The 27,826-nt window shown below is 35.9% G+C and overlaps 23 non-coding genes across 23 annotated transcripts; all 23 read right to left on the reverse strand.

Annotated features, from left to right (window-relative positions):
• Nucleotides 1-1,569: 1,569 nt before the first annotated feature.
• LOC143060305 (5S ribosomal RNA) lies at nt 1,570-1,688 on the reverse strand. Its single transcript, XR_012973996.1, has one exon. It is a non-coding gene; the product is annotated as a 5S ribosomal RNA (ribosomal RNA).
• A 142-nt stretch (nt 1,689-1,830) lies between these two features.
• On the reverse strand, nt 1,831-1,949 carry LOC143060317 (5S ribosomal RNA). The gene has a single exon (XR_012974008.1). It is a non-coding gene; the product is annotated as a 5S ribosomal RNA (ribosomal RNA).
• A 1,990-nt stretch (nt 1,950-3,939) lies between these two features.
• LOC143060328 (5S ribosomal RNA) lies at nt 3,940-4,058 on the reverse strand. Its single transcript, XR_012974019.1, has one exon. It is a non-coding gene; the product is annotated as a 5S ribosomal RNA (ribosomal RNA).
• A 142-nt stretch (nt 4,059-4,200) lies between these two features.
• Nucleotides 4,201-4,319, reverse strand: LOC143060340 (5S ribosomal RNA). The gene has a single exon (XR_012974031.1). It is a non-coding gene; the product is annotated as a 5S ribosomal RNA (ribosomal RNA).
• Nucleotides 4,320-6,309: 1,990 nt separating this feature from the next.
• On the reverse strand, nt 6,310-6,428 carry LOC143060284 (5S ribosomal RNA). The gene has a single exon (XR_012973977.1). It is a non-coding gene; the product is annotated as a 5S ribosomal RNA (ribosomal RNA).
• A 142-nt stretch (nt 6,429-6,570) lies between these two features.
• On the reverse strand, nt 6,571-6,689 carry LOC143060295 (5S ribosomal RNA). The gene has a single exon (XR_012973987.1). It is a non-coding gene; the product is annotated as a 5S ribosomal RNA (ribosomal RNA).
• Nucleotides 6,690-8,679: 1,990 nt separating this feature from the next.
• LOC143060296 (5S ribosomal RNA) lies at nt 8,680-8,798 on the reverse strand. The gene has a single exon (XR_012973988.1). It is a non-coding gene; the product is annotated as a 5S ribosomal RNA (ribosomal RNA).
• A 142-nt stretch (nt 8,799-8,940) lies between these two features.
• Nucleotides 8,941-9,059, reverse strand: LOC143060297 (5S ribosomal RNA). Its single transcript, XR_012973989.1, has one exon. It is a non-coding gene; the product is annotated as a 5S ribosomal RNA (ribosomal RNA).
• Nucleotides 9,060-11,049: 1,990 nt separating this feature from the next.
• Nucleotides 11,050-11,168, reverse strand: LOC143060298 (5S ribosomal RNA). Its single transcript, XR_012973990.1, has one exon. It is a non-coding gene; the product is annotated as a 5S ribosomal RNA (ribosomal RNA).
• Nucleotides 11,169-11,310: 142 nt separating this feature from the next.
• Nucleotides 11,311-11,429, reverse strand: LOC143060299 (5S ribosomal RNA). The gene has a single exon (XR_012973991.1). It is a non-coding gene; the product is annotated as a 5S ribosomal RNA (ribosomal RNA).
• Nucleotides 11,430-13,419: 1,990 nt separating this feature from the next.
• LOC143060300 (5S ribosomal RNA) lies at nt 13,420-13,538 on the reverse strand. Its single transcript, XR_012973992.1, has one exon. It is a non-coding gene; the product is annotated as a 5S ribosomal RNA (ribosomal RNA).
• Nucleotides 13,539-13,680: 142 nt separating this feature from the next.
• LOC143060301 (5S ribosomal RNA) lies at nt 13,681-13,799 on the reverse strand. Its single transcript, XR_012973993.1, has one exon. It is a non-coding gene; the product is annotated as a 5S ribosomal RNA (ribosomal RNA).
• Nucleotides 13,800-15,789: 1,990 nt separating this feature from the next.
• Nucleotides 15,790-15,908, reverse strand: LOC143060302 (5S ribosomal RNA). The gene has a single exon (XR_012973994.1). It is a non-coding gene; the product is annotated as a 5S ribosomal RNA (ribosomal RNA).
• Nucleotides 15,909-16,050: 142 nt separating this feature from the next.
• LOC143060304 (5S ribosomal RNA) lies at nt 16,051-16,169 on the reverse strand. The gene has a single exon (XR_012973995.1). It is a non-coding gene; the product is annotated as a 5S ribosomal RNA (ribosomal RNA).
• Nucleotides 16,170-18,159: 1,990 nt separating this feature from the next.
• Nucleotides 18,160-18,278, reverse strand: LOC143060306 (5S ribosomal RNA). The gene has a single exon (XR_012973997.1). It is a non-coding gene; the product is annotated as a 5S ribosomal RNA (ribosomal RNA).
• A 142-nt stretch (nt 18,279-18,420) lies between these two features.
• On the reverse strand, nt 18,421-18,539 carry LOC143060307 (5S ribosomal RNA). Its single transcript, XR_012973998.1, has one exon. It is a non-coding gene; the product is annotated as a 5S ribosomal RNA (ribosomal RNA).
• Nucleotides 18,540-20,528: 1,989 nt separating this feature from the next.
• LOC143060308 (5S ribosomal RNA) lies at nt 20,529-20,647 on the reverse strand. Its single transcript, XR_012973999.1, has one exon. It is a non-coding gene; the product is annotated as a 5S ribosomal RNA (ribosomal RNA).
• Nucleotides 20,648-20,789: 142 nt separating this feature from the next.
• On the reverse strand, nt 20,790-20,908 carry LOC143060309 (5S ribosomal RNA). Its single transcript, XR_012974001.1, has one exon. It is a non-coding gene; the product is annotated as a 5S ribosomal RNA (ribosomal RNA).
• A 1,990-nt stretch (nt 20,909-22,898) lies between these two features.
• LOC143060310 (5S ribosomal RNA) lies at nt 22,899-23,017 on the reverse strand. The gene has a single exon (XR_012974002.1). It is a non-coding gene; the product is annotated as a 5S ribosomal RNA (ribosomal RNA).
• Nucleotides 23,018-23,159: 142 nt separating this feature from the next.
• Nucleotides 23,160-23,278, reverse strand: LOC143060311 (5S ribosomal RNA). Its single transcript, XR_012974003.1, has one exon. It is a non-coding gene; the product is annotated as a 5S ribosomal RNA (ribosomal RNA).
• Nucleotides 23,279-25,268: 1,990 nt separating this feature from the next.
• On the reverse strand, nt 25,269-25,387 carry LOC143060312 (5S ribosomal RNA). The gene has a single exon (XR_012974004.1). It is a non-coding gene; the product is annotated as a 5S ribosomal RNA (ribosomal RNA).
• A 142-nt stretch (nt 25,388-25,529) lies between these two features.
• On the reverse strand, nt 25,530-25,648 carry LOC143060313 (5S ribosomal RNA). The gene has a single exon (XR_012974005.1). It is a non-coding gene; the product is annotated as a 5S ribosomal RNA (ribosomal RNA).
• A 1,990-nt stretch (nt 25,649-27,638) lies between these two features.
• LOC143060315 (5S ribosomal RNA) lies at nt 27,639-27,757 on the reverse strand. The gene has a single exon (XR_012974006.1). It is a non-coding gene; the product is annotated as a 5S ribosomal RNA (ribosomal RNA).
• Nucleotides 27,758-27,826: the final 69 nt, after the last annotated feature.

Raw genomic sequence — 27,826 nt, forward strand, 5'->3', positions numbered from 1 at the left:
AGATTTGGCAGCAGGTTTTGCAGCAGGTTTCTTTGCAGCTGGTTTCTTTGCTTTTGGTTTAGCTGCTTTCTTTTCACCTGCTGGTTTCTTTGCTGCAGGTTTCTTTGCGGCAGTCTTTTTGGTAGGTGTCTTTGCCTTCTTTGGCTTGGCGGCTTTAGGTTTAACTACTTTCTTTGCTGGTTTCTTAGCTGGTTTAGCCACTTCCCCAATCTTAAAGCTTCCAGAAGCGCCGGTACCCTTCGACTGTTTCAAGCTATTGCTCTTCACTCCTGATTTCAGAGCTAACTTCAAGTGAGTGTTGACTGTTTTTGCATCGCTACCAACGCTGAAGTTTGCTAAGATATACTTAAGGATGGCTTGACGGCTGGAGCCTCCACGCTCTTTCAAAGCAGATATAGCCTTTCCGACCATCTCGCTGTATTTTGGATGAGTAGCTACTTTCTTTGGTTTAGCTGCAGCTTTCTTCTTTGGTGACTTAGCTGGGGTCTTTACTACTGGTGCTGGTGCGTCTGACATTTTGCGGCTTTGGTTGTTGAACGATGTGTGCGAATGAACGACAGATTACAATGATATGCAATTCGCACTGACACAGAGTGTAATTATCTATCTAACGCGGACCTCGACGAGAGCACCCTTAAACTTTCATGACAATCTAATTCAAACAGATCGACAAGAAAATCTGTGTGCTTGTTCGACAAGTTTTAATCATTTGTTTCAAATAAATTGTACTTTTTGATATATAAATCATACACGAAAATCTTCAGCAGGAATTTTTCTTTCAGAATATGTCATAAGAATTAAACAAAATACCACGAGTGAAGAAATATTAACGATTAATGTACAACTTGTCAATTTCTCTCGTGCGATTCTTCCTCAGAAAACGTGTTGTATTATTTCACAAAAACTAGATTGTGCCGTAAAACTGATATACATTTGTAGTAAAATCATTTCTTTATATGTTTTTGCTTTCAGATATACGTAGAAATAAAGAGACTTCCCAGAAATTTAGATTTTGCCTTCGATATGAAAGCACACAAAGATGGCAAACTTCGAAACCGGGACTTCCTTGACCGAGATGAAAGACGTTTCAAATATTCGAATTTTTTACTAGAACTTTACAAGATATAATTAGTATTTATTGTTTATTATTTGTTTTTGCTATAATGATTTTTTTTTTGCTGATCAGAATCCTTTCAGAAAAATAGTGAATCATATAAGCCCTGGTAAAAAAAAGAGGCGATTTCAAATGACGACAAATGGCGGATACCATATTATCACAGACGACCTTTACGAGACCTAATTTAAAAAAAGAAATATATGTAGCCACATGCATGTGGAAGGAGTGGAATTCTTAAGTGTATCTAACTTGACTTGCATGTATTTCACGTAAAAATATTTCACCATGCAGATGGGTATTGAAAAATAAATAAATTTATGAATGATTTATTTTCTGTTTTCTTCATTCATTGATAGCTAGATATGTTGAATATTACATCCAAGTAAATTAGTTAAAAAAAATCATACAACAATTATGTTTGGTAGGAATGCAAAATTGTAAGTAAAAAAAAATGTCTACAACACCCGGTATTCCCAGGCGGTCACCCATCCAAGTACTAACCGGGCTCGACGTTGCTTAACTTCGGTGATCGGACGAGAACCGGTGTTTTCAACGTGATATGGTCGTAGACACAGAAGTGTTAATGTTTTTGATATATAAGGTTAGGTAGTAGCATTTTTGAACAAAATTTATATAAAATAGATTTTTTTCAGAAGCAAAACTTTACAATAATAATATGTTTGGTAGAAATTCAAAATTATAGGTACAAAAAATGTCTACAACACCCGGTATTCCCAGGCGGTCACCCATCCAAGTACTAACCGGGCTCGACGTTGCTTAACTTCGGTGATCGGACGAGAACCGGTGTTTTCAACGTGATATGGTCGTAGACACAGAAGTGTTAAAATTTTTGATATATAAAGTTAGGAAGTAAAGCAATTTTGAACAGATCTAGAATTTGTATAAAAAAAAGATTTTTTTCAGGTTTAAGATAGAAGCAAAACTAAATACTTACTGCACGATCCAGAGTGGAAGATAGTAAAATTTAGCAAGTACACATGGACTTTATAGTAAAAAAAATTGCAGAGAAGAAAGAGAGATTTAGAATATGGGACAAGCTATATTTTATTTGTGACTAATACCATGCAACAATTTCAGACTCTTTTTGAAAAAATTTGGTAGCCCTTAAAAGGGCTGTTTAAGCTTTAAAAGCATCATGATGCTTCCTTCATTTACTTCTTCTTTGGTGTCTTTGCCTTCTTTGGTTTAGCTGCAGCCTTTGTCTTCTTGGGAGATTTTGTGGCTTTCTTTGCAGATTTGGCAGCAGGTTTTGCAGCAGGTTTCTTTGCAGCTGGTTTCTTTGCTTTTGGTTTAGCTGCTTTCTTTTCACCTGCTGGTTTCTTTGCTGCAGGTTTCTTTGCGGCAGTCTTTTTGGTAGGTGTCTTTGCCTTCTTTGGCTTGGCGGCTTTAGGTTTAACTACTTTCTTTGCTGGTTTCTTAGCTGGTTTAGCCACTTCCCCAATCTTAAAGCTTCCAGAAGCGCCGGTACCCTTCGACTGTTTCAAGCTATTGCTCTTCACTCCTGATTTCAGAGCTAACTTCAAGTGAGTGTTGACTGTTTTTGCATCGCTACCAACGCTGAAGTTTGCTAAGATATACTTAAGGATGGCTTGACGGCTGGAGCCTCCACGCTCTTTCAAAGCAGATATAGCCTTTCCGACCATCTCGCTGTATTTTGGATGAGTAGCTACTTTCTTTGGTTTAGCTGCAGCTTTCTTCTTTGGTGACTTAGCTGGGGTCTTTACTACTGGTGCTGGTGCGTCTGACATTTTGCGGCTTTGGTTGTTGAACGATGTGTGCGAATGAACGACAGATTACAATGATATGCAATTCGCACTGACACAGAGTGTAATTATCTATCTAACGCGGACCTCGACGAGAGCACCCTTAAACTTTCATGACAATCTAATTCAAACAGATCGACAAGAAAATCTGTGTGCTTGTTCGACAAGTTTTAATCATTTGTTTCAAATAAATTGTACTTTTTGATATATAAATCATACACGAAAATCTTCAGCAGGAATTTTTCTTTCAGAATATGTCATAAGAATTAAACAAAATACCACGAGTGAAGAAATATTAACGATTAATGTACAACTTGTCAATTTCTCTCGTGCGATTCTTCCTCAGAAAACGTGTTGTATTATTTCACAAAAACTAGATTGTGCCGTAAAACTGATATACATTTGTAGTAAAATCATTTCTTTATATGTTTTTGCTTTCAGATATACGTAGAAATAAAGAGACTTCCCAGAAATTTAGATTTTGCCTTCGATATGAAAGCACACAAAGATGGCAAACTTCGAAACCGGGACTTCCTTGACCGAGATGAAAGACGTTTCAAATATTCGAATTTTTTACTAGAACTTTACAAGATATAATTAGTATTTATTGTTTATTATTTGTTTTTGCTATAATGATTTTTTTTTTGCTGATCAGAATCCTTTCAGAAAAATAGTGAATCATATAAGCCCTGGTAAAAAAAAGAGGCGATTTCAAATGACGACAAATGGCGGATACCATATTATCACAGACGACCTTTACGAGACCTAATTTAAAAAAAGAAATATATGTAGCCACATGCATGTGGAAGGAGTGGAATTCTTAAGTGTATCTAACTTGACTTGCATGTATTTCACGTAAAAATATTTCACCATGCAGATGGGTATTGAAAAATAAATAAATTTATGAATGATTTATTTTCTGTTTTCTTCATTCATTGATAGCTAGATATGTTGAATATTACATCCAAGTAAATTAGTTAAAAAAAATCATACAACAATTATGTTTGGTAGGAATGCAAAATTGTAAGTAAAAAAAAATGTCTACAACACCCGGTATTCCCAGGCGGTCACCCATCCAAGTACTAACCGGGCTCGACGTTGCTTAACTTCGGTGATCGGACGAGAACCGGTGTTTTCAACGTGATATGGTCGTAGACACAGAAGTGTTAATGTTTTTGATATATAAGGTTAGGTAGTAGCATTTTTGAACAAAATTTATATAAAATAGATTTTTTTCAGAAGCAAAACTTTACAATAATAATATGTTTGGTAGAAATTCAAAATTATAGGTACAAAAAATGTCTACAACACCCGGTATTCCCAGGCGGTCACCCATCCAAGTACTAACCGGGCTCGACGTTGCTTAACTTCGGTGATCGGACGAGAACCGGTGTTTTCAACGTGATATGGTCGTAGACACAGAAGTGTTAAAATTTTTGATATATAAAGTTAGGAAGTAAAGCAATTTTGAACAGATCTAGAATTTGTATAAAAAAAAGATTTTTTTCAGGTTTAAGATAGAAGCAAAACTAAATACTTACTGCACGATCCAGAGTGGAAGATAGTAAAATTTAGCAAGTACACATGGACTTTATAGTAAAAAAAATTGCAGAGAAGAAAGAGAGATTTAGAATATGGGACAAGCTATATTTTATTTGTGACTAATACCATGCAACAATTTCAGACTCTTTTTGAAAAAATTTGGTAGCCCTTAAAAGGGCTGTTTAAGCTTTAAAAGCATCATGATGCTTCCTTCATTTACTTCTTCTTTGGTGTCTTTGCCTTCTTTGGTTTAGCTGCAGCCTTTGTCTTCTTGGGAGATTTTGTGGCTTTCTTTGCAGATTTGGCAGCAGGTTTTGCAGCAGGTTTCTTTGCAGCTGGTTTCTTTGCTTTTGGTTTAGCTGCTTTCTTTTCACCTGCTGGTTTCTTTGCTGCAGGTTTCTTTGCGGCAGTCTTTTTGGTAGGTGTCTTTGCCTTCTTTGGCTTGGCGGCTTTAGGTTTAACTACTTTCTTTGCTGGTTTCTTAGCTGGTTTAGCCACTTCCCCAATCTTAAAGCTTCCAGAAGCGCCGGTACCCTTCGACTGTTTCAAGCTATTGCTCTTCACTCCTGATTTCAGAGCTAACTTCAAGTGAGTGTTGACTGTTTTTGCATCGCTACCAACGCTGAAGTTTGCTAAGATATACTTAAGGATGGCTTGACGGCTGGAGCCTCCACGCTCTTTCAAAGCAGATATAGCCTTTCCGACCATCTCGCTGTATTTTGGATGAGTAGCTACTTTCTTTGGTTTAGCTGCAGCTTTCTTCTTTGGTGACTTAGCTGGGGTCTTTACTACTGGTGCTGGTGCGTCTGACATTTTGCGGCTTTGGTTGTTGAACGATGTGTGCGAATGAACGACAGATTACAATGATATGCAATTCGCACTGACACAGAGTGTAATTATCTATCTAACGCGGACCTCGACGAGAGCACCCTTAAACTTTCATGACAATCTAATTCAAACAGATCGACAAGAAAATCTGTGTGCTTGTTCGACAAGTTTTAATCATTTGTTTCAAATAAATTGTACTTTTTGATATATAAATCATACACGAAAATCTTCAGCAGGAATTTTTCTTTCAGAATATGTCATAAGAATTAAACAAAATACCACGAGTGAAGAAATATTAACGATTAATGTACAACTTGTCAATTTCTCTCGTGCGATTCTTCCTCAGAAAACGTGTTGTATTATTTCACAAAAACTAGATTGTGCCGTAAAACTGATATACATTTGTAGTAAAATCATTTCTTTATATGTTTTTGCTTTCAGATATACGTAGAAATAAAGAGACTTCCCAGAAATTTAGATTTTGCCTTCGATATGAAAGCACACAAAGATGGCAAACTTCGAAACCGGGACTTCCTTGACCGAGATGAAAGACGTTTCAAATATTCGAATTTTTTACTAGAACTTTACAAGATATAATTAGTATTTATTGTTTATTATTTGTTTTTGCTATAATGATTTTTTTTTTGCTGATCAGAATCCTTTCAGAAAAATAGTGAATCATATAAGCCCTGGTAAAAAAAAGAGGCGATTTCAAATGACGACAAATGGCGGATACCATATTATCACAGACGACCTTTACGAGACCTAATTTAAAAAAAGAAATATATGTAGCCACATGCATGTGGAAGGAGTGGAATTCTTAAGTGTATCTAACTTGACTTGCATGTATTTCACGTAAAAATATTTCACCATGCAGATGGGTATTGAAAAATAAATAAATTTATGAATGATTTATTTTCTGTTTTCTTCATTCATTGATAGCTAGATATGTTGAATATTACATCCAAGTAAATTAGTTAAAAAAAATCATACAACAATTATGTTTGGTAGGAATGCAAAATTGTAAGTAAAAAAAAATGTCTACAACACCCGGTATTCCCAGGCGGTCACCCATCCAAGTACTAACCGGGCTCGACGTTGCTTAACTTCGGTGATCGGACGAGAACCGGTGTTTTCAACGTGATATGGTCGTAGACACAGAAGTGTTAATGTTTTTGATATATAAGGTTAGGTAGTAGCATTTTTGAACAAAATTTATATAAAATAGATTTTTTTCAGAAGCAAAACTTTACAATAATAATATGTTTGGTAGAAATTCAAAATTATAGGTACAAAAAATGTCTACAACACCCGGTATTCCCAGGCGGTCACCCATCCAAGTACTAACCGGGCTCGACGTTGCTTAACTTCGGTGATCGGACGAGAACCGGTGTTTTCAACGTGATATGGTCGTAGACACAGAAGTGTTAAAATTTTTGATATATAAAGTTAGGAAGTAAAGCAATTTTGAACAGATCTAGAATTTGTATAAAAAAAAGATTTTTTTCAGGTTTAAGATAGAAGCAAAACTAAATACTTACTGCACGATCCAGAGTGGAAGATAGTAAAATTTAGCAAGTACACATGGACTTTATAGTAAAAAAAATTGCAGAGAAGAAAGAGAGATTTAGAATATGGGACAAGCTATATTTTATTTGTGACTAATACCATGCAACAATTTCAGACTCTTTTTGAAAAAATTTGGTAGCCCTTAAAAGGGCTGTTTAAGCTTTAAAAGCATCATGATGCTTCCTTCATTTACTTCTTCTTTGGTGTCTTTGCCTTCTTTGGTTTAGCTGCAGCCTTTGTCTTCTTGGGAGATTTTGTGGCTTTCTTTGCAGATTTGGCAGCAGGTTTTGCAGCAGGTTTCTTTGCAGCTGGTTTCTTTGCTTTTGGTTTAGCTGCTTTCTTTTCACCTGCTGGTTTCTTTGCTGCAGGTTTCTTTGCGGCAGTCTTTTTGGTAGGTGTCTTTGCCTTCTTTGGCTTGGCGGCTTTAGGTTTAACTACTTTCTTTGCTGGTTTCTTAGCTGGTTTAGCCACTTCCCCAATCTTAAAGCTTCCAGAAGCGCCGGTACCCTTCGACTGTTTCAAGCTATTGCTCTTCACTCCTGATTTCAGAGCTAACTTCAAGTGAGTGTTGACTGTTTTTGCATCGCTACCAACGCTGAAGTTTGCTAAGATATACTTAAGGATGGCTTGACGGCTGGAGCCTCCACGCTCTTTCAAAGCAGATATAGCCTTTCCGACCATCTCGCTGTATTTTGGATGAGTAGCTACTTTCTTTGGTTTAGCTGCAGCTTTCTTCTTTGGTGACTTAGCTGGGGTCTTTACTACTGGTGCTGGTGCGTCTGACATTTTGCGGCTTTGGTTGTTGAACGATGTGTGCGAATGAACGACAGATTACAATGATATGCAATTCGCACTGACACAGAGTGTAATTATCTATCTAACGCGGACCTCGACGAGAGCACCCTTAAACTTTCATGACAATCTAATTCAAACAGATCGACAAGAAAATCTGTGTGCTTGTTCGACAAGTTTTAATCATTTGTTTCAAATAAATTGTACTTTTTGATATATAAATCATACACGAAAATCTTCAGCAGGAATTTTTCTTTCAGAATATGTCATAAGAATTAAACAAAATACCACGAGTGAAGAAATATTAACGATTAATGTACAACTTGTCAATTTCTCTCGTGCGATTCTTCCTCAGAAAACGTGTTGTATTATTTCACAAAAACTAGATTGTGCCGTAAAACTGATATACATTTGTAGTAAAATCATTTCTTTATATGTTTTTGCTTTCAGATATACGTAGAAATAAAGAGACTTCCCAGAAATTTAGATTTTGCCTTCGATATGAAAGCACACAAAGATGGCAAACTTCGAAACCGGGACTTCCTTGACCGAGATGAAAGACGTTTCAAATATTCGAATTTTTTACTAGAACTTTACAAGATATAATTAGTATTTATTGTTTATTATTTGTTTTTGCTATAATGATTTTTTTTTTGCTGATCAGAATCCTTTCAGAAAAATAGTGAATCATATAAGCCCTGGTAAAAAAAAGAGGCGATTTCAAATGACGACAAATGGCGGATACCATATTATCACAGACGACCTTTACGAGACCTAATTTAAAAAAAGAAATATATGTAGCCACATGCATGTGGAAGGAGTGGAATTCTTAAGTGTATCTAACTTGACTTGCATGTATTTCACGTAAAAATATTTCACCATGCAGATGGGTATTGAAAAATAAATAAATTTATGAATGATTTATTTTCTGTTTTCTTCATTCATTGATAGCTAGATATGTTGAATATTACATCCAAGTAAATTAGTTAAAAAAAATCATACAACAATTATGTTTGGTAGGAATGCAAAATTGTAAGTAAAAAAAAATGTCTACAACACCCGGTATTCCCAGGCGGTCACCCATCCAAGTACTAACCGGGCTCGACGTTGCTTAACTTCGGTGATCGGACGAGAACCGGTGTTTTCAACGTGATATGGTCGTAGACACAGAAGTGTTAATGTTTTTGATATATAAGGTTAGGTAGTAGCATTTTTGAACAAAATTTATATAAAATAGATTTTTTTCAGAAGCAAAACTTTACAATAATAATATGTTTGGTAGAAATTCAAAATTATAGGTACAAAAAATGTCTACAACACCCGGTATTCCCAGGCGGTCACCCATCCAAGTACTAACCGGGCTCGACGTTGCTTAACTTCGGTGATCGGACGAGAACCGGTGTTTTCAACGTGATATGGTCGTAGACACAGAAGTGTTAAAATTTTTGATATATAAAGTTAGGAAGTAAAGCAATTTTGAACAGATCTAGAATTTGTATAAAAAAAAGATTTTTTTCAGGTTTAAGATAGAAGCAAAACTAAATACTTACTGCACGATCCAGAGTGGAAGATAGTAAAATTTAGCAAGTACACATGGACTTTATAGTAAAAAAAATTGCAGAGAAGAAAGAGAGATTTAGAATATGGGACAAGCTATATTTTATTTGTGACTAATACCATGCAACAATTTCAGACTCTTTTTGAAAAAATTTGGTAGCCCTTAAAAGGGCTGTTTAAGCTTTAAAAGCATCATGATGCTTCCTTCATTTACTTCTTCTTTGGTGTCTTTGCCTTCTTTGGTTTAGCTGCAGCCTTTGTCTTCTTGGGAGATTTTGTGGCTTTCTTTGCAGATTTGGCAGCAGGTTTTGCAGCAGGTTTCTTTGCAGCTGGTTTCTTTGCTTTTGGTTTAGCTGCTTTCTTTTCACCTGCTGGTTTCTTTGCTGCAGGTTTCTTTGCGGCAGTCTTTTTGGTAGGTGTCTTTGCCTTCTTTGGCTTGGCGGCTTTAGGTTTAACTACTTTCTTTGCTGGTTTCTTAGCTGGTTTAGCCACTTCCCCAATCTTAAAGCTTCCAGAAGCGCCGGTACCCTTCGACTGTTTCAAGCTATTGCTCTTCACTCCTGATTTCAGAGCTAACTTCAAGTGAGTGTTGACTGTTTTTGCATCGCTACCAACGCTGAAGTTTGCTAAGATATACTTAAGGATGGCTTGACGGCTGGAGCCTCCACGCTCTTTCAAAGCAGATATAGCCTTTCCGACCATCTCGCTGTATTTTGGATGAGTAGCTACTTTCTTTGGTTTAGCTGCAGCTTTCTTCTTTGGTGACTTAGCTGGGGTCTTTACTACTGGTGCTGGTGCGTCTGACATTTTGCGGCTTTGGTTGTTGAACGATGTGTGCGAATGAACGACAGATTACAATGATATGCAATTCGCACTGACACAGAGTGTAATTATCTATCTAACGCGGACCTCGACGAGAGCACCCTTAAACTTTCATGACAATCTAATTCAAACAGATCGACAAGAAAATCTGTGTGCTTGTTCGACAAGTTTTAATCATTTGTTTCAAATAAATTGTACTTTTTGATATATAAATCATACACGAAAATCTTCAGCAGGAATTTTTCTTTCAGAATATGTCATAAGAATTAAACAAAATACCACGAGTGAAGAAATATTAACGATTAATGTACAACTTGTCAATTTCTCTCGTGCGATTCTTCCTCAGAAAACGTGTTGTATTATTTCACAAAAACTAGATTGTGCCGTAAAACTGATATACATTTGTAGTAAAATCATTTCTTTATATGTTTTTGCTTTCAGATATACGTAGAAATAAAGAGACTTCCCAGAAATTTAGATTTTGCCTTCGATATGAAAGCACACAAAGATGGCAAACTTCGAAACCGGGACTTCCTTGACCGAGATGAAAGACGTTTCAAATATTCGAATTTTTTACTAGAACTTTACAAGATATAATTAGTATTTATTGTTTATTATTTGTTTTTGCTATAATGATTTTTTTTTTGCTGATCAGAATCCTTTCAGAAAAATAGTGAATCATATAAGCCCTGGTAAAAAAAAGAGGCGATTTCAAATGACGACAAATGGCGGATACCATATTATCACAGACGACCTTTACGAGACCTAATTTAAAAAAAGAAATATATGTAGCCACATGCATGTGGAAGGAGTGGAATTCTTAAGTGTATCTAACTTGACTTGCATGTATTTCACGTAAAAATATTTCACCATGCAGATGGGTATTGAAAAATAAATAAATTTATGAATGATTTATTTTCTGTTTTCTTCATTCATTGATAGCTAGATATGTTGAATATTACATCCAAGTAAATTAGTTAAAAAAAATCATACAACAATTATGTTTGGTAGGAATGCAAAATTGTAAGTAAAAAAAAATGTCTACAACACCCGGTATTCCCAGGCGGTCACCCATCCAAGTACTAACCGGGCTCGACGTTGCTTAACTTCGGTGATCGGACGAGAACCGGTGTTTTCAACGTGATATGGTCGTAGACACAGAAGTGTTAATGTTTTTGATATATAAGGTTAGGTAGTAGCATTTTTGAACAAAATTTATATAAAATAGATTTTTTTCAGAAGCAAAACTTTACAATAATAATATGTTTGGTAGAAATTCAAAATTATAGGTACAAAAAATGTCTACAACACCCGGTATTCCCAGGCGGTCACCCATCCAAGTACTAACCGGGCTCGACGTTGCTTAACTTCGGTGATCGGACGAGAACCGGTGTTTTCAACGTGATATGGTCGTAGACACAGAAGTGTTAAAATTTTTGATATATAAAGTTAGGAAGTAAAGCAATTTTGAACAGATCTAGAATTTGTATAAAAAAAAGATTTTTTTCAGGTTTAAGATAGAAGCAAAACTAAATACTTACTGCACGATCCAGAGTGGAAGATAGTAAAATTTAGCAAGTACACATGGACTTTATAGTAAAAAAAATTGCAGAGAAGAAAGAGAGATTTAGAATATGGGACAAGCTATATTTTATTTGTGACTAATACCATGCAACAATTTCAGACTCTTTTTGAAAAAATTTGGTAGCCCTTAAAAGGGCTGTTTAAGCTTTAAAAGCATCATGATGCTTCCTTCATTTACTTCTTCTTTGGTGTCTTTGCCTTCTTTGGTTTAGCTGCAGCCTTTGTCTTCTTGGGAGATTTTGTGGCTTTCTTTGCAGATTTGGCAGCAGGTTTTGCAGCAGGTTTCTTTGCAGCTGGTTTCTTTGCTTTTGGTTTAGCTGCTTTCTTTTCACCTGCTGGTTTCTTTGCTGCAGGTTTCTTTGCGGCAGTCTTTTTGGTAGGTGTCTTTGCCTTCTTTGGCTTGGCGGCTTTAGGTTTAACTACTTTCTTTGCTGGTTTCTTAGCTGGTTTAGCCACTTCCCCAATCTTAAAGCTTCCAGAAGCGCCGGTACCCTTCGACTGTTTCAAGCTATTGCTCTTCACTCCTGATTTCAGAGCTAACTTCAAGTGAGTGTTGACTGTTTTTGCATCGCTACCAACGCTGAAGTTTGCTAAGATATACTTAAGGATGGCTTGACGGCTGGAGCCTCCACGCTCTTTCAAAGCAGATATAGCCTTTCCGACCATCTCGCTGTATTTTGGATGAGTAGCTACTTTCTTTGGTTTAGCTGCAGCTTTCTTCTTTGGTGACTTAGCTGGGGTCTTTACTACTGGTGCTGGTGCGTCTGACATTTTGCGGCTTTGGTTGTTGAACGATGTGTGCGAATGAAAGACAGATTACAATGATATGCAATTCGCACTGACACAGAGTGTAATTATCTATCTAACGCGGACCTCGACGAGAGCACCCTTAAACTTTCATGACAATCTAATTCAAACAGATCGACAAGAAAATCTGTGTGCTTGTTCGACAAGTTTTAATCATTTGTTTCAAATAAATTGTACTTTTTGATATATAAATCATACACGAAAATCTTCAGCAGGAATTTTTCTTTCAGAATATGTCATAAGAATTAAACAAAATACCACGAGTGAAGAAATATTAACGATTAATGTACAACTTGTCAATTTCTCTCGTGCGATTCTTCCTCAGAAAACGTGTTGTATTATTTCACAAAAACTAGATTGTGCCGTAAAACTGATATACATTTGTAGTAAAATCATTTCTTTATATGTTTTTGCTTTCAGATATACGTAGAAATAAAGAGACTTCCCAGAAATTTAGATTTTGCCTTCGATATGAAAGCACACAAAGATGGCAAACTTCGAAACCGGGACTTCCTTGACCGAGATGAAAGACGTTTCAAATATTCGAATTTTTTACTAGAACTTTACAAGATATAATTAGTATTTATTGTTTATTATTTGTTTTTGCTATAATGATTTTTTTTTTGCTGATCAGAATCCTTTCAGAAAAATAGTGAATCATATAAGCCCTGGTAAAAAAAAGAGGCGATTTCAAATGACGACAAATGGCGGATACCATATTATCACAGACGACCTTTACGAGACCTAATTTAAAAAAAGAAATATATGTAGCCACATGCATGTGGAAGGAGTGGAATTCTTAAGTGTATCTAACTTGACTTGCATGTATTTCACGTAAAAATATTTCACCATGCAGATGGGTATTGAAAAATAAATAAATTTATGAATGATTTATTTTCTGTTTTCTTCATTCATTGATAGCTAGATATGTTGAATATTACATCCAAGTAAATTAGTTAAAAAAAATCATACAACAATTATGTTTGGTAGGAATGCAAAATTGTAAGTAAAAAAAAATGTCTACAACACCCGGTATTCCCAGGCGGTCACCCATCCAAGTACTAACCGGGCTCGACGTTGCTTAACTTCGGTGATCGGACGAGAACCGGTGTTTTCAACGTGATATGGTCGTAGACACAGAAGTGTTAATGTTTTTGATATATAAGGTTAGGTAGTAGCATTTTTGAACAAAATTTATATAAAATAGATTTTTTTCAGAAGCAAAACTTTACAATAATAATATGTTTGGTAGAAATTCAAAATTATAGGTACAAAAAATGTCTACAACACCCGGTATTCCCAGGCGGTCACCCATCCAAGTACTAACCGGGCTCGACGTTGCTTAACTTCGGTGATCGGACGAGAACCGGTGTTTTCAACGTGATATGGTCGTAGACACAGAAGTGTTAAAATTTTTGATATATAAAGTTAGGAAGTAAAGCAATTTTGAACAGATCTAGAATTTGTATAAAAAAAAGATTTTTTTCAGGTTTAAGATAGAAGCAAAACTAAATACTTACTGCACGATCCAGAGTGGAAGATAGTAAAATTTAGCAAGTACACATGGACTTTATAGTAAAAAAAATTGCAGAGAAGAAAGAGAGATTTAGAATATGGGACAAGCTATATTTTATTTGTGACTAATACCATGCAACAATTTCAGACTCTTTTTGAAAAAATTTGGTAGCCCTTAAAAGGGCTGTTTAAGCTTTAAAAGCATCATGATGCTTCCTTCATTTACTTCTTCTTTGGTGTCTTTGCCTTCTTTGGTTTAGCTGCAGCCTTTGTCTTCTTGGGAGATTTTGTGGCTTTCTTTGCAGATTTGGCAGCAGGTTTTGCAGCAGGTTTCTTTGCAGCTGGTTTCTTTGCTTTTGGTTTAGCTGCTTTCTTTTCACCTGCTGGTTTCTTTGCTGCAGGTTTCTTTGCGGCAGTCTTTTTGGTAGGTGTCTTTGCCTTCTTTGGCTTGGCGGCTTTAGGTTTAACTACTTTCTTTGCTGGTTTCTTAGCTGGTTTAGCCACTTCCCCAATCTTAAAGCTTCCAGAAGCGCCGGTACCCTTCGACTGTTTCAAGCTATTGCTCTTCACTCCTGATTTCAGAGCTAACTTCAAGTGAGTGTTGACTGTTTTTGCATCGCTACCAACGCTGAAGTTTGCTAAGATATACTTAAGGATGGCTTGACGGCTGGAGCCTCCACGCTCTTTCAAAGCAGATATAGCCTTTCCGACCATCTCGCTGTATTTTGGATGAGTAGCTACTTTCTTTGGTTTAGCTGCAGCTTTCTTCTTTGGTGACTTAGCTGGGGTCTTTACTACTGGTGCTGGTGCGTCTGACATTTTGCGGCTTTGGTTGTTGAACGATGTGTGCGAATGAACGACAGATTACAATGATATGCAATTCGCACTGACACAGAGTGTAATTATCTATCTAACGCGGACCTCGACGAGAGCACCCTTAAACTTTCATGACAATCTAATTCAAACAGATCGACAAGAAAATCTGTGTGCTTGTTCGACAAGTTTTAATCATTTGTTTCAAATAAATTGTACTTTTTGATATATAAATCATACACGAAAATCTTCAGCAGGAATTTTTCTTTCAGAATATGTCATAAGAATTAAACAAAATACCACGAGTGAAGAAATATTAACGATTAATGTACAACTTGTCAATTTCTCTCGTGCGATTCTTCCTCAGAAAACGTGTTGTATTATTTCACAAAAACTAGATTGTGCCGTAAAACTGATATACATTTGTAGTAAAATCATTTCTTTATATGTTTTTGCTTTCAGATATACGTAGAAATAAAGAGACTTCCCAGAAATTTAGATTTTGCCTTCGATATGAAAGCACACAAAGATGGCAAACTTCGAAACCGGGACTTCCTTGACCGAGATGAAAGACGTTTCAAATATTCGAATTTTTTACTAGAACTTTACAAGATATAATTAGTATTTATTGTTTATTATTTGTTTTTGCTATAATGATTTTTTTTTTGCTGATCAGAATCCTTTCAGAAAAATAGTGAATCATATAAGCCCTGGTAAAAAAAAGAGGCGATTTCAAATGACGACAAATGGCGGATACCATATTATCACAGACGACCTTTACGAGACCTAATTTAAAAAAAGAAATATATGTAGCCACATGCATGTGGAAGGAGTGGAATTCTTAAGTGTATCTAACTTGACTTGCATGTATTTCACGTAAAAATATTTCACCATGCAGATGGGTATTGAAAAATAAATAAATTTATGAATGATTTATTTTCTGTTTTCTTCATTCATTGATAGCTAGATATGTTGAATATTACATCCAAGTAAATTAGTTAAAAAAAATCATACAACAATTATGTTTGGTAGGAATGCAAAATTGTAAGTAAAAAAAAATGTCTACAACACCCGGTATTCCCAGGCGGTCACCCATCCAAGTACTAACCGGGCTCGACGTTGCTTAACTTCGGTGATCGGACGAGAACCGGTGTTTTCAACGTGATATGGTCGTAGACACAGAAGTGTTAATGTTTTTGATATATAAGGTTAGGTAGTAGCATTTTTGAACAAAATTTATATAAAATAGATTTTTTTCAGAAGCAAAACTTTACAATAATAATATGTTTGGTAGAAATTCAAAATTATAGGTACAAAAAATGTCTACAACACCCGGTATTCCCAGGCGGTCACCCATCCAAGTACTAACCGGGCTCGACGTTGCTTAACTTCGGTGATCGGACGAGAACCGGTGTTTTCAACGTGATATGGTCGTAGACACAGAAGTGTTAAAATTTTTGATATATAAAGTTAGGAAGTAAAGCAATTTTGAACAGATCTAGAATTTGTATAAAAAAAAGATTTTTTTCAGGTTTAAGATAGAAGCAAAACTAAATACTTACTGCACGATCCAGAGTGGAAGATAGTAAAATTTAGCAAGTACACATGGACTTTATAGTAAAAAAAATTGCAGAGAAGAAAGAGAGATTTAGAATATGGGACAAGCTATATTTTATTTGTGACTAATACCATGCAACAATTTCAGACTCTTTTTGAAAAAATTTGGTAGCCCTTAAAAGGGCTGTTTAAGCTTTAAAAGCATCATGATGCTTCCTTCATTTACTTCTTCTTTGGTGTCTTTGCCTTCTTTGGTTTAGCTGCAGCCTTTGTCTTCTTGGGAGATTTTGTGGCTTTCTTTGCAGATTTGGCAGCAGGTTTTGCAGCAGGTTTCTTTGCAGCTGGTTTCTTTGCTTTTGGTTTAGCTGCTTTCTTTTCACCTGCTGGTTTCTTTGCTGCAGGTTTCTTTGCGGCAGTCTTTTTGGTAGGTGTCTTTGCCTTCTTTGGCTTGGCGGCTTTAGGTTTAACTACTTTCTTTGCTGGTTTCTTAGCTGGTTTAGCCACTTCCCCAATCTTAAAGCTTCCAGAAGCGCCGGTACCCTTCGACTGTTTCAAGCTATTGCTCTTCACTCCTGATTTCAGAGCTAACTTCAAGTGAGTGTTGACTGTTTTTGCATCGCTACCAACGCTGAAGTTTGCTAAGATATACTTAAGGATGGCTTGACGGCTGGAGCCTCCACGCTCTTTCAAAGCAGATATAGCCTTTCCGACCATCTCGCTGTATTTTGGATGAGTAGCTACTTTCTTTGGTTTAGCTGCAGCTTTCTTCTTTGGTGACTTAGCTGGGGTCTTTACTACTGGTGCTGGTGCGTCTGACATTTTGCGGCTTTGGTTGTTGAACGATGTGTGCGAATGAACGACAGATTACAATGATATGCAATTCGCACTGACACAGAGTGTAATTATCTATCTAACGCGGACCTCGACGAGAGCACCCTTAAACTTTCATGACAATCTAATTCAAACAGATCGACAAGAAAATCTGTGTGCTTGTTCGACAAGTTTTAATCATTTGTTTCAAATAAATTGTACTTTTTGATATATAAATCATACACGAAAATCTTCAGCAGGAATTTTTCTTTCAGAATATGTCATAAGAATTAAACAAAATACCACGAGTGAAGAAATATTAACGATTAATGTACAACTTGTCAATTTCTCTCGTGCGATTCTTCCTCAGAAAACGTGTTGTATTATTTCACAAAAACTAGATTGTGCCGTAAAACTGATATACATTTGTAGTAAAATCATTTCTTTATATGTTTTTGCTTTCAGATATACGTAGAAATAAAGAGACTTCCCAGAAATTTAGATTTTGCCTTCGATATGAAAGCACACAAAGATGGCAAACTTCGAAACCGGGACTTCCTTGACCGAGATGAAAGACGTTTCAAATATTCGAATTTTTTACTAGAACTTTACAAGATATAATTAGTATTTATTGTTTATTATTTGTTTTTGCTATAATGATTTTTTTTTTGCTGATCAGAATCCTTTCAGAAAAATAGTGAATCATATAAGCCCTGGTAAAAAAAAGAGGCGATTTCAAATGACGACAAATGGCGGATACCATATTATCACAGACGACCTTTACGAGACCTAATTTAAAAAAAGAAATATATGTAGCCACATGCATGTGGAAGGAGTGGAATTCTTAAGTGTATCTAACTTGACTTGCATGTATTTCACGTAAAAATATTTCACCATGCAGATGGGTATTGAAAAATAAATAAATTTATGAATGATTTATTTTCTGTTTTCTTCATTCATTGATAGCTAGATATGTTGAATATTACATCCAAGTAAATTAGTTAAAAAAAATCATACAACAATTATGTTTGGTAGGAATGCAAAATTGTAAGTAAAAAAAAATGTCTACAACACCCGGTATTCCCAGGCGGTCACCCATCCAAGTACTAACCGGGCTCGACGTTGCTTAACTTCGGTGATCGGACGAGAACCGGTGTTTTCAACGTGATATGGTCGTAGACACAGAAGTGTTAATGTTTTTGATATATAAGGTTAGGTAGTAGCATTTTTGAACAAAATTTATATAAAATAGATTTTTTTCAGAAGCAAAACTTTACAATAATAATATGTTTGGTAGAAATTCAAAATTATAGGTACAAAAAATGTCTACAACACCCGGTATTCCCAGGCGGTCACCCATCCAAGTACTAACCGGGCTCGACGTTGCTTAACTTCGGTGATCGGACGAGAACCGGTGTTTTCAACGTGATATGGTCGTAGACACAGAAGTGTTAAAATTTTTGATATATAAAGTTAGGAAGTAAAGCAATTTTGAACAGATCTAGAATTTGTATAAAAAAAAGATTTTTTTCAGGTTTAAGATAGAAGCAAAACTAAATACTTACTGCACGATCCAGAGTGGAAGATAGTAAAATTTAGCAAGTACACATGGACTTTATAGTAAAAAAAATTGCAGAGAAGAAAGAGAGATTTAGAATATGGGACAAGCTATATTTTATTTGTGACTAATACCATGCAACAATTTCAGACTCTTTTTGAAAAAATTTGGTAGCCCTTAAAAGGGCTGTTTAAGCTTTAAAAGCATCATGATGCTTCCTTCATTTACTTCTTCTTTGGTGTCTTTGCCTTCTTTGGTTTAGCTGCAGCCTTTGTCTTCTTGGGAGATTTTGTGGCTTTCTTTGCAGATTTGGCAGCAGGTTTTGCAGCAGGTTTCTTTGCAGCTGGTTTCTTTGCTTTTGGTTTAGCTGCTTTCTTTTCACCTGCTGGTTTCTTTGCTGCAGGTTTCTTTGCGGCAGTCTTTTTGGTAGGTGTCTTTGCCTTCTTTGGCTTGGCGGCTTTAGGTTTAACTACTTTCTTTGCTGGTTTCTTAGCTGGTTTAGCCACTTCCCCAATCTTAAAGCTTCCAGAAGCGCCGGTACCCTTCGACTGTTTCAAGCTATTGCTCTTCACTCCTGATTTCAGAGCTAACTTCAAGTGAGTGTTGACTGTTTTTGCATCGCTACCAACGCTGAAGTTTGCTAAGATATACTTAAGGATGGCTTGACGGCTGGAGCCTCCACGCTCTTTCAAAGCAGATATAGCCTTTCCGACCATCTCGCTGTATTTTGGATGAGTAGCTACTTTCTTTGGTTTAGCTGCAGCTTTCTTCTTTGGTGACTTAGCTGGGGTCTTTACTACTGGTGCTGGTGCGTCTGACATTTTGCGGCTTTGGTTGTTGAACGATGTGTGCGAATGAACGACAGATTACAATGATATGCAATTCGCACTGACACAGAGTGTAATTATCTATCTAACGCGGACCTCGACGAGAGCACCCTTAAACTTTCATGACAATCTAATTCAAACAGATCGACAAGAAAATCTGTGTGCTTGTTCGACAAGTTTTAATCATTTGTTTCAAATAAATTGTACTTTTTGATATATAAATCATACACGAAAATCTTCAGCAGGAATTTTTCTTTCAGAATATGTCATAAGAATTAAACAAAATACCACGAGTGAAGAAATATTAACGATTAATGTACAACTTGTCAATTTCTCTCGTGCGATTCTTCCTCAGAAAACGTGTTGTATTATTTCACAAAAACTAGATTGTGCCGTAAAACTGATATACATTTGTAGTAAAATCATTTCTTTATATGTTTTTGCTTTCAGATATACGTAGAAATAAAGAGACTTCCCAGAAATTTAGATTTTGCCTTCGATATGAAAGCACACAAAGATGGCAAACTTCGAAACCGGGACTTCCTTGACCGAGATGAAAGACGTTTCAAATATTCGAATTTTTTACTAGAACTTTACAAGATATAATTAGTATTTATTGTTTATTATTTGTTTTTGCTATAATGATTTTTTTTTTGCTGATCAGAATCCTTTCAGAAAAATAGTGAATCATATAAGCCCTGGTAAAAAAAGAGGCGATTTCAAATGACGACAAATGGCGGATACCATATTATCACAGACGACCTTTACGAGACCTAATTTAAAAAAAGAAATATATGTAGCCACATGCATGTGGAAGGAGTGGAATTCTTAAGTGTATCTAACTTGACTTGCATGTATTTCACGTAAAAATATTTCACCATGCAGATGGGTATTGAAAAATAAATAAATTTATGAATGATTTATTTTCTGTTTTCTTCATTCATTGATAGCTAGATATGTTGAATATTACATCCAAGTAAATTAGTTAAAAAAAATCATACAACAATTATGTTTGGTAGGAATGCAAAATTGTAAGTAAAAAAAAATGTCTACAACACCCGGTATTCCCAGGCGGTCACCCATCCAAGTACTAACCGGGCTCGACGTTGCTTAACTTCGGTGATCGGACGAGAACCGGTGTTTTCAACGTGATATGGTCGTAGACACAGAAGTGTTAATGTTTTTGATATATAAGGTTAGGTAGTAGCATTTTTGAACAAAATTTATATAAAATAGATTTTTTTCAGAAGCAAAACTTTACAATAATAATATGTTTGGTAGAAATTCAAAATTATAGGTACAAAAAATGTCTACAACACCCGGTATTCCCAGGCGGTCACCCATCCAAGTACTAACCGGGCTCGACGTTGCTTAACTTCGGTGATCGGACGAGAACCGGTGTTTTCAACGTGATATGGTCGTAGACACAGAAGTGTTAAAATTTTTGATATATAAAGTTAGGAAGTAAAGCAATTTTGAACAGATCTAGAATTTGTATAAAAAAAAGATTTTTTTCAGGTTTAAGATAGAAGCAAAACTAAATACTTACTGCACGATCCAGAGTGGAAGATAGTAAAATTTAGCAAGTACACATGGACTTTATAGTAAAAAAAATTGCAGAGAAGAAAGAGAGATTTAGAATATGGGACAAGCTATATTTTATTTGTGACTAATACCATGCAACAATTTCAGACTCTTTTTGAAAAAATTTGGTAGCCCTTAAAAGGGCTGTTTAAGCTTTAAAAGCATCATGATGCTTCCTTCATTTACTTCTTCTTTGGTGTCTTTGCCTTCTTTGGTTTAGCTGCAGCCTTTGTCTTCTTGGGAGATTTTGTGGCTTTCTTTGCAGATTTGGCAGCAGGTTTTGCAGCAGGTTTCTTTGCAGCTGGTTTCTTTGCTTTTGGTTTAGCTGCTTTCTTTTCACCTGCTGGTTTCTTTGCTGCAGGTTTCTTTGCGGCAGTCTTTTTGGTAGGTGTCTTTGCCTTCTTTGGCTTGGCGGCTTTAGGTTTAACTACTTTCTTTGCTGGTTTCTTAGCTGGTTTAGCCACTTCCCCAATCTTAAAGCTTCCAGAAGCGCCGGTACCCTTCGACTGTTTCAAGCTATTGCTCTTCACTCCTGATTTCAGAGCTAACTTCAAGTGAGTGTTGACTGTTTTTGCATCGCTACCAACGCTGAAGTTTGCTAAGATATACTTAAGGATGGCTTGACGGCTGGAGCCTCCACGCTCTTTCAAAGCAGATATAGCCTTTCCGACCATCTCGCTGTATTTTGGATGAGTAGCTACTTTCTTTGGTTTAGCTGCAGCTTTCTTCTTTGGTGACTTAGCTGGGGTCTTTACTACTGGTGCTGGTGCGTCTGACATTTTGCGGCTTTGGTTGTTGAACGATGTGTGCGAATGAACGACAGATTACAATGATATGCAATTCGCACTGACACAGAGTGTAATTATCTATCTAACGCGGACCTCGACGAGAGCACCCTTAAACTTTCATGACAATCTAATTCAAACAGATCGACAAGAAAATCTGTGTGCTTGTTCGACAAGTTTTAATCATTTGTTTCAAATAAATTGTACTTTTTGATATATAAATCATACACGAAAATCTTCAGCAGGAATTTTTCTTTCAGAATATGTCATAAGAATTAAACAAAATACCACGAGTGAAGAAATATTAACGATTAATGTACAACTTGTCAATTTCTCTCGTGCGATTCTTCCTCAGAAAACGTGTTGTATTATTTCACAAAAACTAGATTGTGCCGTAAAACTGATATACATTTGTAGTAAAATCATTTCTTTATATGTTTTTGCTTTCAGATATACGTAGAAATAAAGAGACTTCCCAGAAATTTAGATTTTGCCTTCGATATGAAAGCACACAAAGATGGCAAACTTCGAAACCGGGACTTCCTTGACCGAGATGAAAGACGTTTCAAATATTCGAATTTTTTACTAGAACTTTACAAGATATAATTAGTATTTATTGTTTATTATTTGTTTTTGCTATAATGATTTTTTTTTTGCTGATCAGAATCCTTTCAGAAAAATAGTGAATCATATAAGCCCTGGTAAAAAAAAGAGGCGATTTCAAATGACGACAAATGGCGGATACCATATTATCACAGACGACCTTTACGAGACCTAATTTAAAAAAAGAAATATATGTAGCCACATGCATGTGGAAGGAGTGGAATTCTTAAGTGTATCTAACTTGACTTGCATGTATTTCACGTAAAAATATTTCACCATGCAGATGGGTATTGAAAAATAAATAAATTTATGAATGATTTATTTTCTGTTTTCTTCATTCATTGATAGCTAGATATGTTGAATATTACATCCAAGTAAATTAGTTAAAAAAAATCATACAACAATTATGTTTGGTAGGAATGCAAAATTGTAAGTAAAAAAAAATGTCTACAACACCCGGTATTCCCAGGCGGTCACCCATCCAAGTACTAACCGGGCTCGACGTTGCTTAACTTCGGTGATCGGACGAGAACCGGTGTTTTCAACGTGATATGGTCGTAGACACAGAAGTGTTAATGTTTTTGATATATAAGGTTAGGTAGTAGCATTTTTGAACAAAATTTATATAAAATAGATTTTTTTCAGAAGCAAAACTTTACAATAATAATATGTTTGGTAGAAATTCAAAATTATAGGTACAAAAAATGTCTACAACACCCGGTATTCCCAGGCGGTCACCCATCCAAGTACTAACCGGGCTCGACGTTGCTTAACTTCGGTGATCGGACGAGAACCGGTGTTTTCAACGTGATATGGTCGTAGACACAGAAGTGTTAAAATTTTTGATATATAAAGTTAGGAAGTAAAGCAATTTTGAACAGATCTAGAATTTGTATAAAAAAAAGATTTTTTTCAGGTTTAAGATAGAAGCAAAACTAAATACTTACTGCACGATCCAGAGTGGAAGATAGTAAAATTTAGCAAGTACACATGGACTTTATAGTAAAAAAAATTGCAGAGAAGAAAGAGAGATTTAGAATATGGGACAAGCTATATTTTATTTGTGACTAATACCATGCAACAATTTCAGACTCTTTTTGAAAAAATTTGGTAGCCCTTAAAAGGGCTGTTTAAGCTTTAAAAGCATCATGATGCTTCCTTCATTTACTTCTTCTTTGGTGTCTTTGCCTTCTTTGGTTTAGCTGCAGCCTTTGTCTTCTTGGGAGATTTTGTGGCTTTCTTTGCAGATTTGGCAGCAGGTTTTGCAGCAGGTTTCTTTGCAGCTGGTTTCTTTGCTTTTGGTTTAGCTGCTTTCTTTTCACCTGCTGGTTTCTTTGCTGCAGGTTTCTTTGCGGCAGTCTTTTTGGTAGGTGTCTTTGCCTTCTTTGGCTTGGCGGCTTTAGGTTTAACTACTTTCTTTGCTGGTTTCTTAGCTGGTTTAGCCACTTCCCCAATCTTAAAGCTTCCAGAAGCGCCGGTACCCTTCGACTGTTTCAAGCTATTGCTCTTCACTCCTGATTTCAGAGCTAACTTCAAGTGAGTGTTGACTGTTTTTGCATCGCTACCAACGCTGAAGTTTGCTAAGATATACTTAAGGATGGCTTGACGGCTGGAGCCTCCACGCTCTTTCAAAGCAGATATAGCCTTTCCGACCATCTCGCTGTATTTTGGATGAGTAGCTACTTTCTTTGGTTTAGCTGCAGCTTTCTTCTTTGGTGACTTAGCTGGGGTCTTTACTACTGGTGCTGGTGCGTCTGACATTTTGCGGCTTTGGTTGTTGAACGATGTGTGCGAATGAACGACAGATTACAATGATATGCAATTCGCACTGACACAGAGTGTAATTATCTATCTAACGCGGACCTCGACGAGAGCACCCTTAAACTTTCATGACAATCTAATTCAAACAGATCGACAAGAAAATCTGTGTGCTTGTTCGACAAGTTTTAATCATTTGTTTCAAATAAATTGTACTTTTTGATATATAAATCATACACGAAAATCTTCAGCAGGAATTTTTCTTTCAGAATATGTCATAAGAATTAAACAAAATACCACGAGTGAAGAAATATTAACGATTAATGTACAACTTGTCAATTTCTCTCGTGCGATTCTTCCTCAGAAAACGTGTTGTATTATTTCACAAAAACTAGATTGTGCCGTAAAACTGATATACATTTGTAGTAAAATCATTTCTTTATATGTTTTTGCTTTCAGATATACGTAGAAATAAAGAGACTTCCCAGAAATTTAGATTTTGCCTTCGATATGAAAGCACACAAAGATGGCAAACTTCGAAACCGGGACTTCCTTGACCGAGATGAAAGACGTTTCAAATATTCGAATTTTTTACTAGAACTTTACAAGATATAATTAGTATTTATTGTTTATTATTTGTTTTTGCTATAATGATTTTTTTTTTGCTGATCAGAATCCTTTCAGAAAAATAGTGAATCATATAAGCCCTGGTAAAAAAAAGAGGCGATTTCAAATGACGACAAATGGCGGATACCATATTATCACAGACGACCTTTACGAGACCTAATTTAAAAAAAGAAATATATGTAGCCACATGCATGTGGAAGGAGTGGAATTCTTAAGTGTATCTAACTTGACTTGCATGTATTTCACGTAAAAATATTTCACCATGCAGATGGGTATTGAAAAATAAATAAATTTATGAATGATTTATTTTCTGTTTTCTTCATTCATTGATAGCTAGATATGTTGAATATTACATCCAAGTAAATTAGTTAAAAAAAATCATACAACAATTATGTTTGGTAGGAATGCAAAATTGTAAGTAAAAAAAAATGTCTACAACACCCGGTATTCCCAGGCGGTCACCCATCCAAGTACTAACCGGGCTCGACGTTGCTTAACTTCGGTGATCGGACGAGAACCGGTGTTTTCAACGTGATATGGTCGTAGACACAGAAGTGTTAATGTTTTTGATATATAAGGTTAGGTAGTAGCATTTTTGAACAAAATTTATATAAAATAGATTTTTTTCAGAAGCAAAACTTTACAATAATAATATGTTTGGTAGAAATTCAAAATTATAGGTACAAAAAATGTCTACAACACCCGGTATTCCCAGGCGGTCACCCATCCAAGTACTAACCGGGCTCGACGTTGCTTAACTTCGGTGATCGGACGAGAACCGGTGTTTTCAACGTGATATGGTCGTAGACACAGAAGTGTTAAAATTTTTGATATATAAAGTTAGGAAGTAAAGCAATTTTGAACAGATCTAGAATTTGTATAAAAAAAAGATTTTTTTCAGGTTTAAGATAGAAGCAAAACTAAATACTTACTGCACGATCCAGAGTGGAAGATAGTAAAATTTAGCAAGTACACATGGACTTTATAGTAAAAAAAATTGCAGAGAAGAAAGAGAGATTTAGAATATGGGACAAGCTATATTTTATTTGTGACTAATACCATGCAACAATTTCAGACTCTTTTTGAAAAAATTTGGTAGCCCTTAAAAGGGCTGTTTAAGCTTTAAAAGCATCATGATGCTTCCTTCATTTACTTCTTCTTTGGTGTCTTTGCCTTCTTTGGTTTAGCTGCAGCCTTTGTCTTCTTGGGAGATTTTGTGGCTTTCTTTGCAGATTTGGCAGCAGGTTTTGCAGCAGGTTTCTTTGCAGCTGGTTTCTTTGCTTTTGGTTTAGCTGCTTTCTTTTCACCTGCTGGTTTCTTTGCTGCAGGTTTCTTTGCGGCAGTCTTTTTGGTAGGTGTCTTTGCCTTCTTTGGCTTGGCGGCTTTAGGTTTAACTACTTTCTTTGCTGGTTTCTTAGCTGGTTTAGCCACTTCCCCAATCTTAAAGCTTCCAGAAGCGCCGGTACCCTTCGACTGTTTCAAGCTATTGCTCTTCACTCCTGATTTCAGAGCTAACTTCAAGTGAGTGTTGACTGTTTTTGCATCGCTACCAACGCTGAAGTTTGCTAAGATATACTTAAGGATGGCTTGACGGCTGGAGCCTCCACGCTCTTTCAAAGCAGATATAGCCTTTCCGACCATCTCGCTGTATTTTGGATGAGTAGCTACTTTCTTTGGTTTAGCTGCAGCTTTCTTCTTTGGTGACTTAGCTGGGGTCTTTACTACTGGTGCTGGTGCGTCTGACATTTTGCGGCTTTGGTTGTTGAACGATGTGTGCGAATGAACGACAGATTACAATGATATGCAATTCGCACTGACACAGAGTGTAATTATCTATCTAACGCGGACCTCGACGAGAGCACCCTTAAACTTTCATGACAATCTAATTCAAACAGATCGACAAGAAAATCTGTGTGCTTGTTCGACAAGTTTTAATCATTTGTTTCAAATAAATTGTACTTTTTGATATATAAATCATACACGAAAATCTTCAGCAGGAATTTTTCTTTCAGAATATGTCATAAGAATTAAACAAAATACCACGAGTGAAGAAATATTAACGATTAATGTACAACTTGTCAATTTCTCTCGTGCGATTCTTCCTCAGAAAACGTGTTGTATTATTTCACAAAAACTAGATTGTGCCGTAAAACTGATATACATTTGTAGTAAAATCATTTCTTTATATGTTTTTGCTTTCAGATATACGTAGAAATAAAGAGACTTCCCAGAAATTTAGATTTTGCCTTCGATATGAAAGCACACAAAGATGGCAAACTTCGAAACCGGGACTTCCTTGACCGAGATGAAAGACGTTTCAAATATTCGAATTTTTTACTAGAACTTTACAAGATATAATTAGTATTTATTGTTTATTATTTGTTTTTGCTATAATGATTTTTTTTTTGCTGATCAGAATCCTTTCAGAAAAATAGTGAATCATATAAGCCCTGGTAAAAAAAAGAGGCGATTTCAAATGACGACAAATGGCGGATACCATATTATCACAGACGACCTTTACGAGACCTAATTTAAAAAAAGAAATATATGTAGCCACATGCATGTGGAAGGAGTGGAATTCTTAAGTGTATCTAACTTGACTTGCATGTATTTCACGTAAAAATATTTCACCATGCAGATGGGTATTGAAAAATAAATAAATTTATGAATGATTTATTTTCTGTTTTCTTCATTCATTGATAGCTAGATATGTTGAATATTACATCCAAGTAAATTAGTTAAAAAAAATCATACAACAATTATGTTTGGTAGGAATGCAAAATTGTAAGTAAAAAAAAATGTCTACAACACCCGGTATTCCCAGGCGGTCACCCATCCAAGTACTAACCGGGCTCGACGTTGCTTAACTTCGGTGATCGGACGAGAACCGGTGTTTTCAACGTGATATGGTCGTAGACACAGAAGTGTTAATGTTTTTGATATATAAGGTTAGGTAGTAGCATTTTTGAACAAAATTTATATAAAAT

The sequence above is a fragment of the Mytilus galloprovincialis genome, unplaced genomic scaffold (genome assembly GCF_965363235.1).
Source record: "Mytilus galloprovincialis unplaced genomic scaffold, xbMytGall1.hap1.1 HAP1_SCAFFOLD_109, whole genome shotgun sequence".
Classification (NCBI taxonomy): Eukaryota; Metazoa; Mollusca; class Bivalvia; order Mytilida; family Mytilidae; genus Mytilus; species Mytilus galloprovincialis.